The sequence below is a fragment of the Meleagris gallopavo genome, chromosome 1, assembly GCF_905368555.1.
Source record: "Meleagris gallopavo chromosome 1, MGAL_WU_HG_1.1, whole genome shotgun sequence".
NCBI lineage: Eukaryota > Metazoa > Chordata > Aves > Galliformes > Phasianidae > Meleagris > Meleagris gallopavo.
The window spans coordinates 122,562,908-122,577,007 of NC_139404.1; the positions used below are offsets into that span (position 1 = coordinate 122,562,908).

The 14,100-nt window shown below is 38.2% G+C and overlaps 1 protein-coding gene across 7 annotated transcripts in view; it reads left to right on the plus strand.

Moving 5' to 3' along the window:
- MID1 (midline 1) overlaps positions 1-14,100 on the plus strand; it is a 246,674-nt gene that overhangs the window by 152,496 nt on the left and 80,078 nt on the right. The window lies entirely within an intron of this gene.

Sequence of the window (14,100 nt, forward strand, 5' to 3'; positions counted from 1 at the left end):
GCTGACTGGAGGAGTATGGGTGAAAGAACTTGCCATAGTCAGTAAAAGGAAAGCTTGCATTGAAGGCATTGAGAAGTGTGTGCAAGTGTATGAATATGTATGTTAGCTATGTGTATTCTGAACTTATCTTGAAGTATAATCTTATTTTAATGCAAATATTTTTGAAAATGAATGTGACAGCAAATACATTTTCAAACAAAGGTGAAGGTGATTGCTGGTATGCTTTAAATAGGGAAAAACCAAAACTAAACCAAAAAACACACTGGCTGTAAGTATCTCCCAAACAAGCATTACAGAACACTCAGCATTCAAGTTTCTCTCAAGCTTTAATTTAACTTGTTAAATCACTCTGTGAAGAAAAAAACAAACTATATGAATTCTGCTCTATAATGACACAACTACAGACCACGGTGGCATGATTAAAGTATCATAAAGGTCCCTCAAACCCGACATCCAGCCTCCTGTCCCCTTTGATTCCCTTCACTTAAGACACCTTTTCTTTGGCTGGACTGAACACCCACAGTGGGGATGAGATGGAACTCCTGTCCTTCGCAGCTCTCCAGCTCTCTTTTATAACACGCTCTATCAAATGAGAGTGTTCTGTTTATTCAGGTATTTGAAGTCAGTGAAAAATGAAGGAGGAGCAAAGGAAATGGAATAGCAGATGATTTTATCTTAGTGTTGTGATTCTGAGCTGTTTCTGGACCTGCTGTAAATGCTTACTTAAACAGTTGTTACCTAAGTACAAACGCTGAACTGTAAGCACAATGCTTTCATACCTGTCAGTAAAACACTGAGGACATGATGGATAGGCAATAAGTAATGTACCATTGACTTTCTCGGTCATGTGTCTTGTGATGCCAGCAGGGTTACTTTTTACGATAGATTTTTTTTCTTCAGTTTCTGCAGGTTGAAATAGTTGTGTTTTTTTTTTTAAGAATTTCTTCTTTGTTGGAGAACAGCTGTTGGTCTTGTGTAAAATCCAAGTTATGACTGGGGAAGGGATGCATGTGGAGGGCTATTCTAATGACTCAGACAAATTTATCCAGAGACTGGAGCTCTGCATTGCTTCTGTATCATATGAGCACCCTCCATCAGAGCTTGGTTGGTTGGTTTGTTTTCATGCTCACAGTATTTATATTTTTTGAGAAATGAATATTTCCTACCTACATTTTTCATTCTACTCTTTTGGAATTTTGGAATTTTAACTTCCTTCATAGTCTATAGGTCAGATTGCAATGAAGTAGCGATATGAACCTTTACTTATATTTTATAGTATGAGAGAGATGAAATTCAGCACAGATGAGAGATGTAACACTGCCTAAGGTTAGCTTTCTCCTTTTGCAATTTTCCTGTTTAATTAGTTTTGATAATGAGAACGATCTTCTAAACTACTACAGACCCCTCATCCTTAGCCTTTTTGTTACCCAGAAAACTGCTTTCAGAAAATCAATGCTGAAATATTACAGAATCACAGAATGGACAGGGTTGGAAGGGATCTCAAGGATCATGAAGCTCCAACCCCCCGCCATATGCAGGGCCATTTAATACTAGACCAGGCTGCCCAGGGCCCCATCCAATCTGGCCTTGAACACCTCCAGGGACGGGGCATCCACAACCTCTCTGGGCAGCCTGTTCCAGCACCTCACCACTCTCATAGTAAAGAACTTCCCCCTGATATCCAACCTAAATCTTCCCTCCCTCAACTTAAAATCATATCCCCTTGTTTTACTGTTATCTACCCTTTCAAAGAGTTGATGTGTCCAGCATGCTTTGGTGGAAGAATATGAACTTCACAATTTCGTGCCTATACAGAAGTTAAGAATGCAGCTCCTTTTTTTTTTTTTTTTTTTTTTTTTTTCCTTAGGAAGGAAATTTCTATGGGCATTTCTGTCTTTAGAATAGACAGTATCGCACTGTACTAATCTTTCTGCCAGCCATGTCTGTAAAGTATAGAAATGGTTTCATCTATTTTTACCATAGGAATTCACAAAGGCACCATTCAAAGTTAAATCCAGAATATAAGAACTTGTACAAATACATGAGGAGATGTAATCCCTTCTTGAAGGAGCATTCTTTTAGTTAAGCTTAAAACAAAATATAAAGCAGGCATGATAGTTACTTAGACATTTTATATGGTTGCAGTAATATTCAGGATACCTGTTGGCATCGTGTAATGGGAAGATAAGAAAAAAATAGATAAAAAATTTTGAATGAATATCAACCAGTTTCACTAATGAAAGGAGGTACTACTATTTGATTTCTTGTAATGATTCTGGTATGAAATACACTGTGCTGAAAAGTCTGGATTCTCATGCACATCATTTAGGGAAACAGTGGAACTACTTGCATTGCGTTTTGTGCCAGCTTAGTCACAAATTGCATATATTCTGATCATGCAGTTGTGATGTCCAAACTGATGCTAATACACTGCTATGACAATACAAAATATTACTCTCCCTACATTTGAAAAAAGAACTGAAATGTGAAACATTACAAAATAACTAAATTCTAGGCTTGTTCTGTAGTATTTTCTCTTTTATGGCTTAAGTTTTTCAGCTATTAGTACTTAGTCAAGTTAAGATTTTGATATTGCATTTTGTTAAGGTTCTAAATAAAGTAAAAACAGTAGTACAACAAAAAGAAGTCTTTAATGTGACATACATCAGCTCATATAAATTGAAACAAATAGCAATAAAATGTTTTGTCTCTTCTTAAAATGCTAAAAAGTGCAAAGGGGCATTTTGAACACAATTACTTTCCAGTGCTGCATTAATTGTTTCTTACTCTGTTCCGTTCTGTATCTCATCAGTTTATTGGTGATAGAGCATTACAGTTAATATGAGGACAGACAAAGGTAGGAACAGCAATATACTGTACAGAGGGAGGGGGGAGGAGCAAGAGTGGGCTGGAGCTGCTGGATCTCAGGGCTAACAGCAAGATGAGATTGTTCATATATATTTTTCTCTTTTCCTTAAAATTATCTACAGGCATATGTGAAAACAAAACTTTTTAAGCCAAAGTCTCCCATTTTACCTGTGCAGCTGATAGTGAGATTTCACACTGGCAATAATAATGTCAATTCAAGCTCATAATGAATTTGAATGTCAGAGAAGTTTTCCTTCTCTAAGCCTATCTAGTAGATAAAATATTTAAGAATAAACAGCATAATCTTTCATTAACTACCATAGAAGCAAAGTAAACAAAAAGAACCTGTATAGTTATATTGGTTACATGGATTAACATTCCTTTGCTGTGGAGAGTGGTGCTGTACTCTAGTAGGAAAAGCACCGCTTTGTTCTACAGCAGTGATGTTGAAGTTTGAGGCTGCATGCCCACATTCTCTTATTTACAGTGGCACAGTCAGATTTTACAAGAGATTGAAGATAGGCAGCTGTTACAACAGCTGTGATAGAGACATTACACAGACTTGGCAGGCTGTGGCTAATCACAGTGTGTGCAAACTTCATCTGTAGATTAAGCCAGCATACGTAGAATATGCATCTCTTCAAACTGAATCCAAGCAATATTTATCTTTTTAGTAAGTTTCATTATTTAAATTAATTAAATTTACTTAATAATATTATTATATTATTAGTAGTATAATAATATAATACTTATATATATTATATTATATATTATGTATTATAATAATATATTAATATAATAATTTAATACTTAAATAAATTACTTAATTAAGGAAAGATAATGGTCAGTGTTTGCATGGCAGTTCAACTGAATAGATATTTAAAATACTATATTCATGGCCTGAAGTCTTTAAGCACATAGATGCAAGAAATCCCTTCAAAGGAATAATAGAGGGAACTTTTAAAATGATGCAAATCATGTTTGACCTCATCAGTTAAAAAAAAAATAAATTAGTCAAACCATGAAGATGTTCCAGTATACACACCTTGACCATACTCTCTAAACTGTTAAATGGGAAAATGTACATGCAGATGTACATAAGATTGGCAGAGGGGAATGCTTGAGAGAAAAAGCCCCTGTTTTTCCAGTAGCCATAGTCCTCCTGGTTGCTGTATGGCCTTTCCTACGGTTTCAGCTTCCCTGGCATGCAGGGCTGCTGGGGCAGAGGTGCTCCAGGATGGCCCTCCAGTGCTGGTGCTCTCCTTCCACACAGGGTGGTCTTCACCTCAGCTTCATTTCCCTTCCTGTGGTGAAGTGCTGTTGGAAGCCAAGCATGAGGAGTTAATCTGTGAATGGGAAACTCTGCCGTGTGAGGGAGCTCCTGCATTGAGGCGCTTTTTCATCTCAAGGGGTTGTAGGTGAGCAGAAGGACCAGCTCAAGATGCCTACTGAGGTTATGCAAACTTTGAGTGAACTTCTATGGTGATGCAATCTTTTCTTTCATGTGCTTAAGGAAGGGCAGAGGTTGTTCTCTCCACTGCATTCGAATGTACCTTTCAACTTTAAAAATATGCTGTAGCTTTGGGGGGAGGGAGCATTATATTAGAAGTATAATAATGTTTTCACCCTCTTTTGGGCATTTCTTCTGATCGCTCTAGAGGAAAAAGTGACCTTTACACTCAAATCCACCAATTAGAGCAGCAACCATGATGCCTTTGTGTGTTCTTGTTTTGTTTTGTCTTATGCTGTCATTCACTGTGCTGAATTAGCTTTCTTTTCAGAAGGACTTGGGCAATTCTACTGATTTTCTCCTGAAATTCTGATATACTGAAATTCTTATGTAGGCAGGATGTTATGAGCTATTTTAGCTTTTTTTTTTTTTTAAATAAGAAACACTATCAAAGGAAACTTTTTCTTTCTTTAATTTACTTGATTGTTAGTATTGACAAGAAGGAAAAACCTTTGTCTGAACATGTAATGAGTACTAAGTAATAATACATCTTTAGATTAGTAACTGTCTGTAGTGTCTTGTTGAAAGATACTGTGAAAAAGCAACAAAAAAAAAAGGAAGAATATCACTGTGATAAGCTACTAAAACATTTTAGAACACCTGAAAAACTTCAAATGAAGTCTGAATTTTCAGCAGTTTTAAATGTGCTCTTGCACTCTCTAAATCAATGTGCAGTTTCTCCTTTGAAAGCAGTGTAATTTTTTTCTGTCAAATAAGTCACTACTAATTAAAAGACAAACAAACAAATGTAAGTAATGAGACCAGTTTGGAGGTCTGCTTTTAAATTTCTCAAGTGCTTAATTTCAACACTGCTGAAGTCAGTGAAGGCTTTCAATTTTAACATGCACAGTATCAAAATATTTCAGTAACTTGGGAAACTTGGTCTAATCGTTGCTTCTATTGTTTGCAAAACTGAGTGTAAATATAAGGATACAGGTAAATTGTTGGGTTGCAGACAACTAATTGTCAAAAGTTACAGCTTTAGATGTGGGACAGCTGATTTTGTAAGGACTGTGTTTGTAGCTGGGAATGAAACTCACTCAAAGGAAGAAAACAAAAGAAAAGGGAAAGAGCTTTACTTTTCGATTTTTATTTTATTTTTTTCAACAATGTCCTCTAAGCATGGTAAGAACACCGATTCACAGCGACAGCGACACAAGACAGGAGTTTCTTCTTGAATGACTCCTGTTTGCAGAACAGGCTGCGAATCTGCTGTCACGTGTTTTCCTTGGAGAAACTCGTTTCCTTCCTGAGGAGGTCTGCAAGGTCAGGTAAATATCCGGTCCTGGAAGCTGCCTCTGTGAGGGCTCTGAGTCATTATTTCTCTGAAAAAAAATCACAGAGAAAGTCTCTCAAGAAACCCTGAAGTGCACTGAAGCACTTAGTCATGGGGAGCCATTTTAAACAGTATATGCTGGGTAAAAGAAAAGTTTTCTGAAGCTCTGTTGTTGTTTTTTTTGTTCCCATGTATGTTTAATTTCAGTATTTTTATTTAAAAGTCAGAATTTGTATACTGATTTTCAGTGCTGTAAAATGGGACCACTCAGTCTGCTCCATCTTCTCCCTCCTTAATTACCCAGCTATCTTCAGTGACCACACAAGTGTTCTCTAGAAAGGCTGATGCACTATGAGCTGATAGCACAGGGACAAGTCAGGTGCCTAAAATACAGTTTCCAAGCAGACAAATCAGTTTATGTTCAGTGTCTGTGGGTCCATTATTTTTTATAGTTAGTAAATAATTTTCTGGAAGTTTATCAAGTTGAAATGACTCAGTCAGATGTGCTCTGTGCCATGTGGATGTGGCACTGAGGGACATGGTTAATGGTGTGATGGGTTGATTTCTGGACTGGATGATCTTTGGAGGTCTTTTTCAGTCTTAGTGATTCTGTGACTTCAAATAATATTCAAAGTAAGGAGGAGCAATTGCACATACAGCCCTTAACTGTGTATGAAATGGAATAATGTGATTTCTCTATGTCCAGCTCTTTGAGGGGTCATTTTCTTTATTACCACAGACTACTGTAAAGTTGCACAGATATGATTCTAGAGCCTGAATCAAACTTCTAGAATCTGAAGGAAGACAAAACCTTCTTTTCCCTTGTGACCAAAAAGTATTCTTGCCAATAAAAACAACAGTAGTGATTAAGAAAGCAAAATTAACTATAGAAATACAAAAGTGGTGTTATAACTATGTCTATACAAAGAGTTTTTCAGTACAATTCCCTGCAGAAATTATGTTACTCACCGAATATTAGTCCTCTGGCAAAAGTTTCTAATTTGGTTGTGAAGCTGTGGCTTTTGTGAGGAGTAGCAGTAGAAGAACATATTTGGTCTTTGGAGGTATTGTTGCTGTCACCACTGCTGAAACACACCGCCCACTGCTTCACTGTGTCCACATGCTCTGTCTGGTCTCCAGAAACGTTCAGCAAGTGACAATAGGTGCCATTTTTTTCTTTGGAGAATACAATTCCACACCTTTGCTTCATCCACACTTCCACCATTGTGTCATTGTGCCCCTCTGCTGCCATCTGTCACGTGGCAATAGCTTGTAATGGGATACTGGCAGGAAGGTTCAACCTCAGCTGCCATACACAACCAACATCTGCCTCTGGCATTGTGGGCCAACATAACAAAACAGGAGGCATTACTTTCAGAGCAGTTCTCGTGTTTATTTTTTGTTTATAAGCACAACTTTTGAATTAGTCCTTAAAATGTGTTTAGATGGAACTCTCTGATAATTCCCTTTTAGCCATCAACCACTGGGATGTCAAAAGCTGAACTGCAACAGGTATAGATGTGTCTGATTTTTTAAAATTCCTGTCACATCCTTTCCACTTTCTCACAGAGATCAAATGGGCTTGAGAATTACACTCACTAAAACAGGGCTGTTCTAAACTAAAAAAAAGCAAATTCCAAAGCACATCAGAGCTAATTTGCCATTGTTTTCACCATACACCATAATGAACCCTCATCAAATGAACGCAGCTGCTATGTTGCTGTATCCAAAATAATGTAATTAAATTGCTGCTTGGGGAATTTTGGAATATAAATTTGGCAGAGAATCATTATTGGCAATTCGACAGTGAAGCATTAATATAATCTTATCCAGAGAGGTGATCCTGTGTTCTGTCATTCTAAGAGAAGAGAGAGAAGAAACAGGATCAGAATGACAAATGAGCAGACAGAAATCTGAAACACGAAACCACAAGAACTTAAGGCTAATCCAAGCCATGCAAGAAAGCCTACTGGGAAGGAAAGGGGAGGACAGGATGAGAAACCTTGGATGGGTTATGTTGGAAAAATTTTCCACTGTGCTCCGATGTGAAGAGGTCAACAAGGAAGGAGAGTCCCCCAAAGAAGTCTACAGGAGCTACAGGCTAGCCACCAGCTTGACTGTAACTTAAATTATGTCCATCAAGGTGAAAGCAATGGCAGCTTGGCCTCTTGGACGATGAATTCTCTTAGATCTGTCAGGACCAAGGTTGGCACATGGAGATACACTGTGCAACTCAAACATTTATAAAACTTCCAAGAGGAATATTTTCTGAATATATCAACATTGTCTTGCTTGGGATGTTCAAAATCAAACAAGCAGATACTGAAGTGCCAAGAGTTATGATGAAATGACTAGCACAACCATTTTCTTGGTTATTAAACTGTAAAACTAAAACAGATGTCATCACGTCTCATCAGAAAATAGGTTTTACTTCTAATTTTTGTTAAAAGGAAACTTAAATTAACTTCTAAACTCAGGGGAAAGGAATTTGCATAGGGGCCGAATCTGAGCCTTTAAATGTTTATGTTTAATAAGCCTTAGTATGCCCACTCTAATTGTATATGAAATATTACAGCTTTGTATGGGGCTGCTGAATCACAGCCTGAACCTCTGATTGATCACCTGTGGCGAGCAATGAGTCAGCCACAGGAGCACAGGTGAAGGCAATTCACCTGTGCTGCAGGAAGGGGTGGAGCCTGGCTTCACCTCTCCTAGATCCATTTAAGAGCTGACTGCCAGTAGGGAAGGATCTCTCTGGAGATCCACTCCACCGGAGTTCATCTCGTGAGCCCAGGATAGGGTGAGTGACTTTCTCTCATTACTCCAATATAAATTATATTAGCTAAGCTCCTGGAGATAGATAGATTGATATGCACATACCATCTGTATATCCATTGATTATACAAGCTTAAAGTGTACTTTAGTTTAACAGCTCTGTTTCTGTCCTTTACATAGTAAGAATAGCTCCTGGGATTATGTTTCCAATATGAATATTCAGTATGATAGATCCAAATTGGATAGCTATGAATATTTAACATTACTTATTTCCATAGGTGTTACCTAACTCTTCAGCTCAGAGACAGCTGATCAAATGAAGCCAACAAAGTCCTTCACATTATCTTCTCATTTTTTATTTTTTGTATTCCTTAGTGCGTAACAATGCCAAAGTTGCAGGAACAGCAGCTGACAGCAGTGCCAACAGAACTAATTGAAAAAGGGGAGGAAAAACTAAGCAAATTCTAAGGCTTTTGATGAAATACATTATTCGCTAAAGAAAGAAAAGTTTGGAGATCAAATGTTGAGATTAGAGGCTGTCACGTTCAACAGCAAAGTTCACAGAACATACTTGATATGGAAAGAACATTAGAAAAAGTTCAGAGGTAGGTGTGAATTGCTGTTATGCTTCTGCTCAGAGAAAAAAAATAGTTACCAGAGCTAACGTTTGGCCTCAAGGTAAGTATTCTAGCCACATACTCTGCTCTAGCAGCAGACTGATGTCTCCTGAATTTGAACTGCTAGAAGGGGAAGTGAAAAGAGAAATAGGCAGGGCGGGATTTGTAGGTCAGTCACGGATTTCATGTAATTCATTTGTTTATGTAGCTTTGCAAACCCAGAGCTGTCTGAGATTTAGAAAAACAAATATTCATGTCTTCTCAGAGGTTTGCCAAATGACAGAGTGCTGGCAGTCTTAGTGAGAGGCTGAATTCATTTGCTGCCATGTTGTTTTAGCTCACAATAGGCTTTACGGTTATCCTGGTTTACATATGTAATACCTTCTACACTGCTGAAGGCAATAGGGTGCCTCTGTCTTATGCCATAGCAAAAAAAAAATGGTGCAGCAGTTGCTTAACAACTCCACTGGGATTTTTTAGCATTACTGGATGATGACTTTGATTTTGGCTTGTCTGCTCAGGTTAATTGGCTGATGTAAAGTTCTGCAGCACTGAGAAAATTCTGGCATAATCCTGAGCTTATTGGAAGGATCTGACAGGCTTTCTCCTACAATTTAATCAATAGAGTTGGGTGATATTTTTAGTGACTGCAAGTTCATCGTAAATGGGGTTTTGATCTTAAAGCTATTCCCACTTTTGCATAAAAAACTGAAAAACGGACTTGGGATGAGGAAAAAATAGCCTGAAGATAAATTCTAGTCATGTCACCCTTCTTTAAGCTAGTGACTTAAGGATTAGAGAATCTAAGTGTCTTTGAAATCCTACCTCCTGTGCAAAAGAGCAGTGTCTCTCAGGAGAAAGTCAGAGGACATTTGGAGTAGGATTTTCTCATTCTTTCTTCACCATGCTTTGTTTAATTCACTTGGGATAGTACAAAACTATAGCAGGGAGAGGAAGGTGATTGTCCCCCTCTACTCAGCTCTTGTGAGGTCCCATCTGGAGTACTGTGTCCAGGCCTGAGAACCCCAGCACAAGGAATATGTGGAACTTTCGGAATGGGTCCAGAGGGAGGCCAACTAAAATGATCAGGGAGCTGGAGCACCTCTCCTATGAGGAAAGGTTGAGGGACCTGGGCTTTTTTAGCTTAGAGAACAGAAGGCACTGGGGAGACCTCATTGTGGCCTTCCAGTACTTGAAGGAAGAGTATCAGCAGGAGGGGGTATGGCTTTTTACATGGGTTGATAGTGGTAGGACAAGGGGGAATGGATTTAAACTGAGATAGGGGAGGTTTAGGTTAGATATTAGGAGGAAGTTTTTCACTCACAGAGTGGTGATGCACTGAAACAGGTTGCCCAGAGAGGTTGTGGATGCCCCATCCCTGGAGGCATTCAAGGCCAGGCTGGATGTGGCTCTGGGCAGCCTGGTCTGGTGGTTGGCGACCCTGCACATAGCAGGGGGGTTGAAACTAGATAATCTTTGAGGTTCTTTTCAACCCAGGCCATTCTGTGATTCTATGAAAACAACTCTTTCTCTGACTCTTTTTCTCAGTAAACCACAATAATACAGTTTGTTCTTACTCCTGTGAATGAAGCCTCTTCTGTCCAGCCAGCCAAAGGCACTGGGTTCTACCATTATCTAGATCCATCCTGATGTCCTGACTGCTTTGGCCTATGTGCTACCCATGCGCACAGCCTTGATATGACAACAGTGAAACAGTTTTAACAGGAAAGAAGTCCTTGGACCTATTTGTCCTCCTATACAGTTGTCCAAGAGACAGGAGGTTTGGTCTTTAGAAAACAGAGATATCTAGGTCAGTTTTGTTCTTTTCCCAGTTTATTAGGAACAGGACCGAGGAAACTTGTCATAAACCTATGCAGGGCAGGATAAGGTAATATTCAGTAGGACAGTGGTTATGTTTGCCCTGCGTGAAGCTAAGACAGAACTCTGCAAAGACAGCAGAGGCTCTTCGCCATATGCTGTCTTATTTACTCCTTTACATTCTTCAAAGGAATTGTACGTTAGGAGAACACTGACTTTTTATTTATTTATTTTTGGCACAATAATCTACAGACTTCTTAGATGAGGTTCAGCTAATTTACACACTAGCAGTAGTGAGCTGATATTTCCTTCAGTGCCGAGATTTGGCAGCAAGGACCAGAAGGAAGTGTTTCAATCCAATATAAAAGAGAATAGCAAAAGGGAAAAAAGATACTTCCTATTTATTATGTCTGGAGAATAATATATGAGAAATAATTTCCACCCATTAAAATGTTCTTTTGTTCTTACAGCCTGTTCTGGAATTTGCAGTCACTCCACTTTTGATCATTGTAATATCTTTGCAAGAGGACTTTTTTTTTTTTTTCTCACGTCTGTAGCTTGCCTTACCATCTGATGCAAGCTGCTTACATTCGAAACTCATTAAGAAGGACACATTAAAGAATAATGGTCAAAGTTTGGGCTATTCTGGCCCAGCTATTGCTAATGGATTTTCAGGATACTGCTGGTCATTTTGAGATACCTTCATCTTCAAACAGATGACCAACTGTAATTCAGCAAGAGCACTAATGAATCAAATTCTGTGAACACAGGTATTTATATCAGCTTTCTGTGATTTTTGCAAATCCCACAGTTAAATGCCAGGCTGAGAAGTTGCCTAAGCTAATCACAAGAATTTAAGGAAAAAACTTCTGTGTTGAGCTAGCAGCTTTTTAGGCTATTGCATGAATTACCACTCTGATTAATGAATGGCATGTTTCTGCGCTGCAAATCGTAAATAACTGGAAAAGAAAGAAGGAAAGATTTTGCGTTCTTTTTTTCTACAACATCAGTAATAAGCAGTGTTTCATTAGTTCATATAAGAGAGGGTTTTCTTTACTGAAAAATGTGGCTTCTCTGGACAGGTTTGTCCTACAAGCTTTAGGAAACCATACTAGCAACTCACCCCACAAGGGTATTCAAGACTCAGAGCAATGAGTGCCTTCTGTTGTTTGTGAACCACACAGTGTGGATGAGCCGAGTTGCTCAAAGGCTTTTTTATTAGAGGCATGTCTGATTTGGAAACCCTAGCATAGTGTGCAGTTTAACCACAGAAGGGACTGGAAGAGAAGCAACCAAGTCCCATGAAACTCCATACAACGCACGTGAAAAGGAAGAAGGGAGTGATTGTTGATTGCCAAGGTTTTAAAAACAATCAAGAAATGGCAGTAGCTTATGTGCTGATGCCTTGGAAAAAGGTTGATTTTCAACCACTAATTTTTGATAGCTTTGGAACAATAATCAAGCAATAAATCTCAAAAGAGCAGTACTCTTAGAGGGGTTTCTGCACTCTCAGGTTCATTGCAGCAGGTTTCTACATCCAGAAGCGTACAGGTTTGTTTAACAGCCTGTGGGGAGCAATCCTAGGAATTGAAATTATTCAAAAAATAAGCAACATGGAAAAACTTGTGTTTCTGATTTGTTCAGATACTTAGTTGATTTTGCTTCATTAAAACTAACCACTGTTATAATGAACTTCTGAGAAGCGTGGGAGTCTAGTTTCTACAAGCATTTCCAGCCAAAATGCTACTATTTTACTTTCTGCTGCTTAGTTAGAATGGACTTCTTTCTGATATTCTTGTAGACAGCTGATGGCAGCAAAAAGCATTTATCCTTTTCTGGAAAATAAGACCTTACTGATTTATGTGGAATTTCTTAATGATTAGTAGGCTGTAGTGCTAGTTTTTACTTTCTGGCAGAGTTTAGCTTGTATACTAACAGCACATCTTTTCTGTGGCAACTCTGCATCAGATCACCAAGGATGTTTTCATCTAGCTTTGTCCATTATGCTTAAGTGGAATTCATGGGAGAGATGGGATGAAGAAATCTTTTGTGGTTCCATGACTCTGACTAAAGCTTAGTTCAGTGAGGTGCATATATATTATTATTACATATATTTCATGTTCTTGTCCCTGGCAAGTTTGTAATATAAAACTTACATAAACACATGCTTTTTAGGGCAAGTACTCTCCTTCTGGCTAGAAAAGTTGTCCAACGAAATTTTAAAGACTACAAAAGAGTGCCCAGAGTTTCCAGATGGTATCTCTAATGGATCATATGCTTCTAATTTGGCTGCTTTCATGTGAAGTCCTAAGCATCTCTGGGATTTCTAGCTATCACCACCCAGGCACGTGCATGATGCTCTTTACTCAAACACAGAAATTCTGATGCTATCAGGACATGCTGATCTTCATGAACATGAGCTATATTATTTGTTGATTGTCAGCTGCATAGTAAGCCTTCAGGAGGTCCACAAGAAGGATCATATGCTGCTCAGGTGGCCCCTGCAAGTCAAATGATTCCTGTGTGCCCTAAATATAAAAAATGTACTGAATATAAAGCAAATGTTCACAGCCTTTTGATCAGGGAATTCTGCCTAGAAATATTAGAGCCCTCTCCTATCTAATACAAGCTTTTTGCCTCCCAGGATGATCTATGTGATATGCAGACATAGGTGGAAATGAAAAGAACATCAGCTTTCTACGTACAAAGTGCTTTCTCCAATGTGAGAATAGTCCATTTTACTTTGACTGACCCTTTGGCTACTTAACAACACTACGTGTTGATAGTTTCTTGTTGGGGAAATACCTCAAATAAGTATATAAGTTTTATCTAAATACATTGCATGCATATTGGTTATATTGGTCTTGAAAGAAAAAGAATGAGTATGAGGTGCAAAAAAAACCTGTCACCAAGCTATGGTAGTGCATCTGTTTTTTATTTAATTCATTTGAACCAGTAGCCTATGATGTTATGATGACAAGAGTTGGAAAATATGTTGAGTCCTTTTGCTAATGATTCCAATTCACACAATACTGTTTTGGTAGAAATTTGAATTTATGGAATGACTTTTTACTATATCGACTTATTTTATTTCAGGTCATAGAATCACAACATACATGAAATGAGGAGTATCTGCTTCAAAAAGCAGAAACTATGTCTTATGAATTCTCTTACTTTTGAATAGCCTAATGCATTTTTGTTTTATGAAAAGAGGATAGTTGGCATGTCTCTGAAAT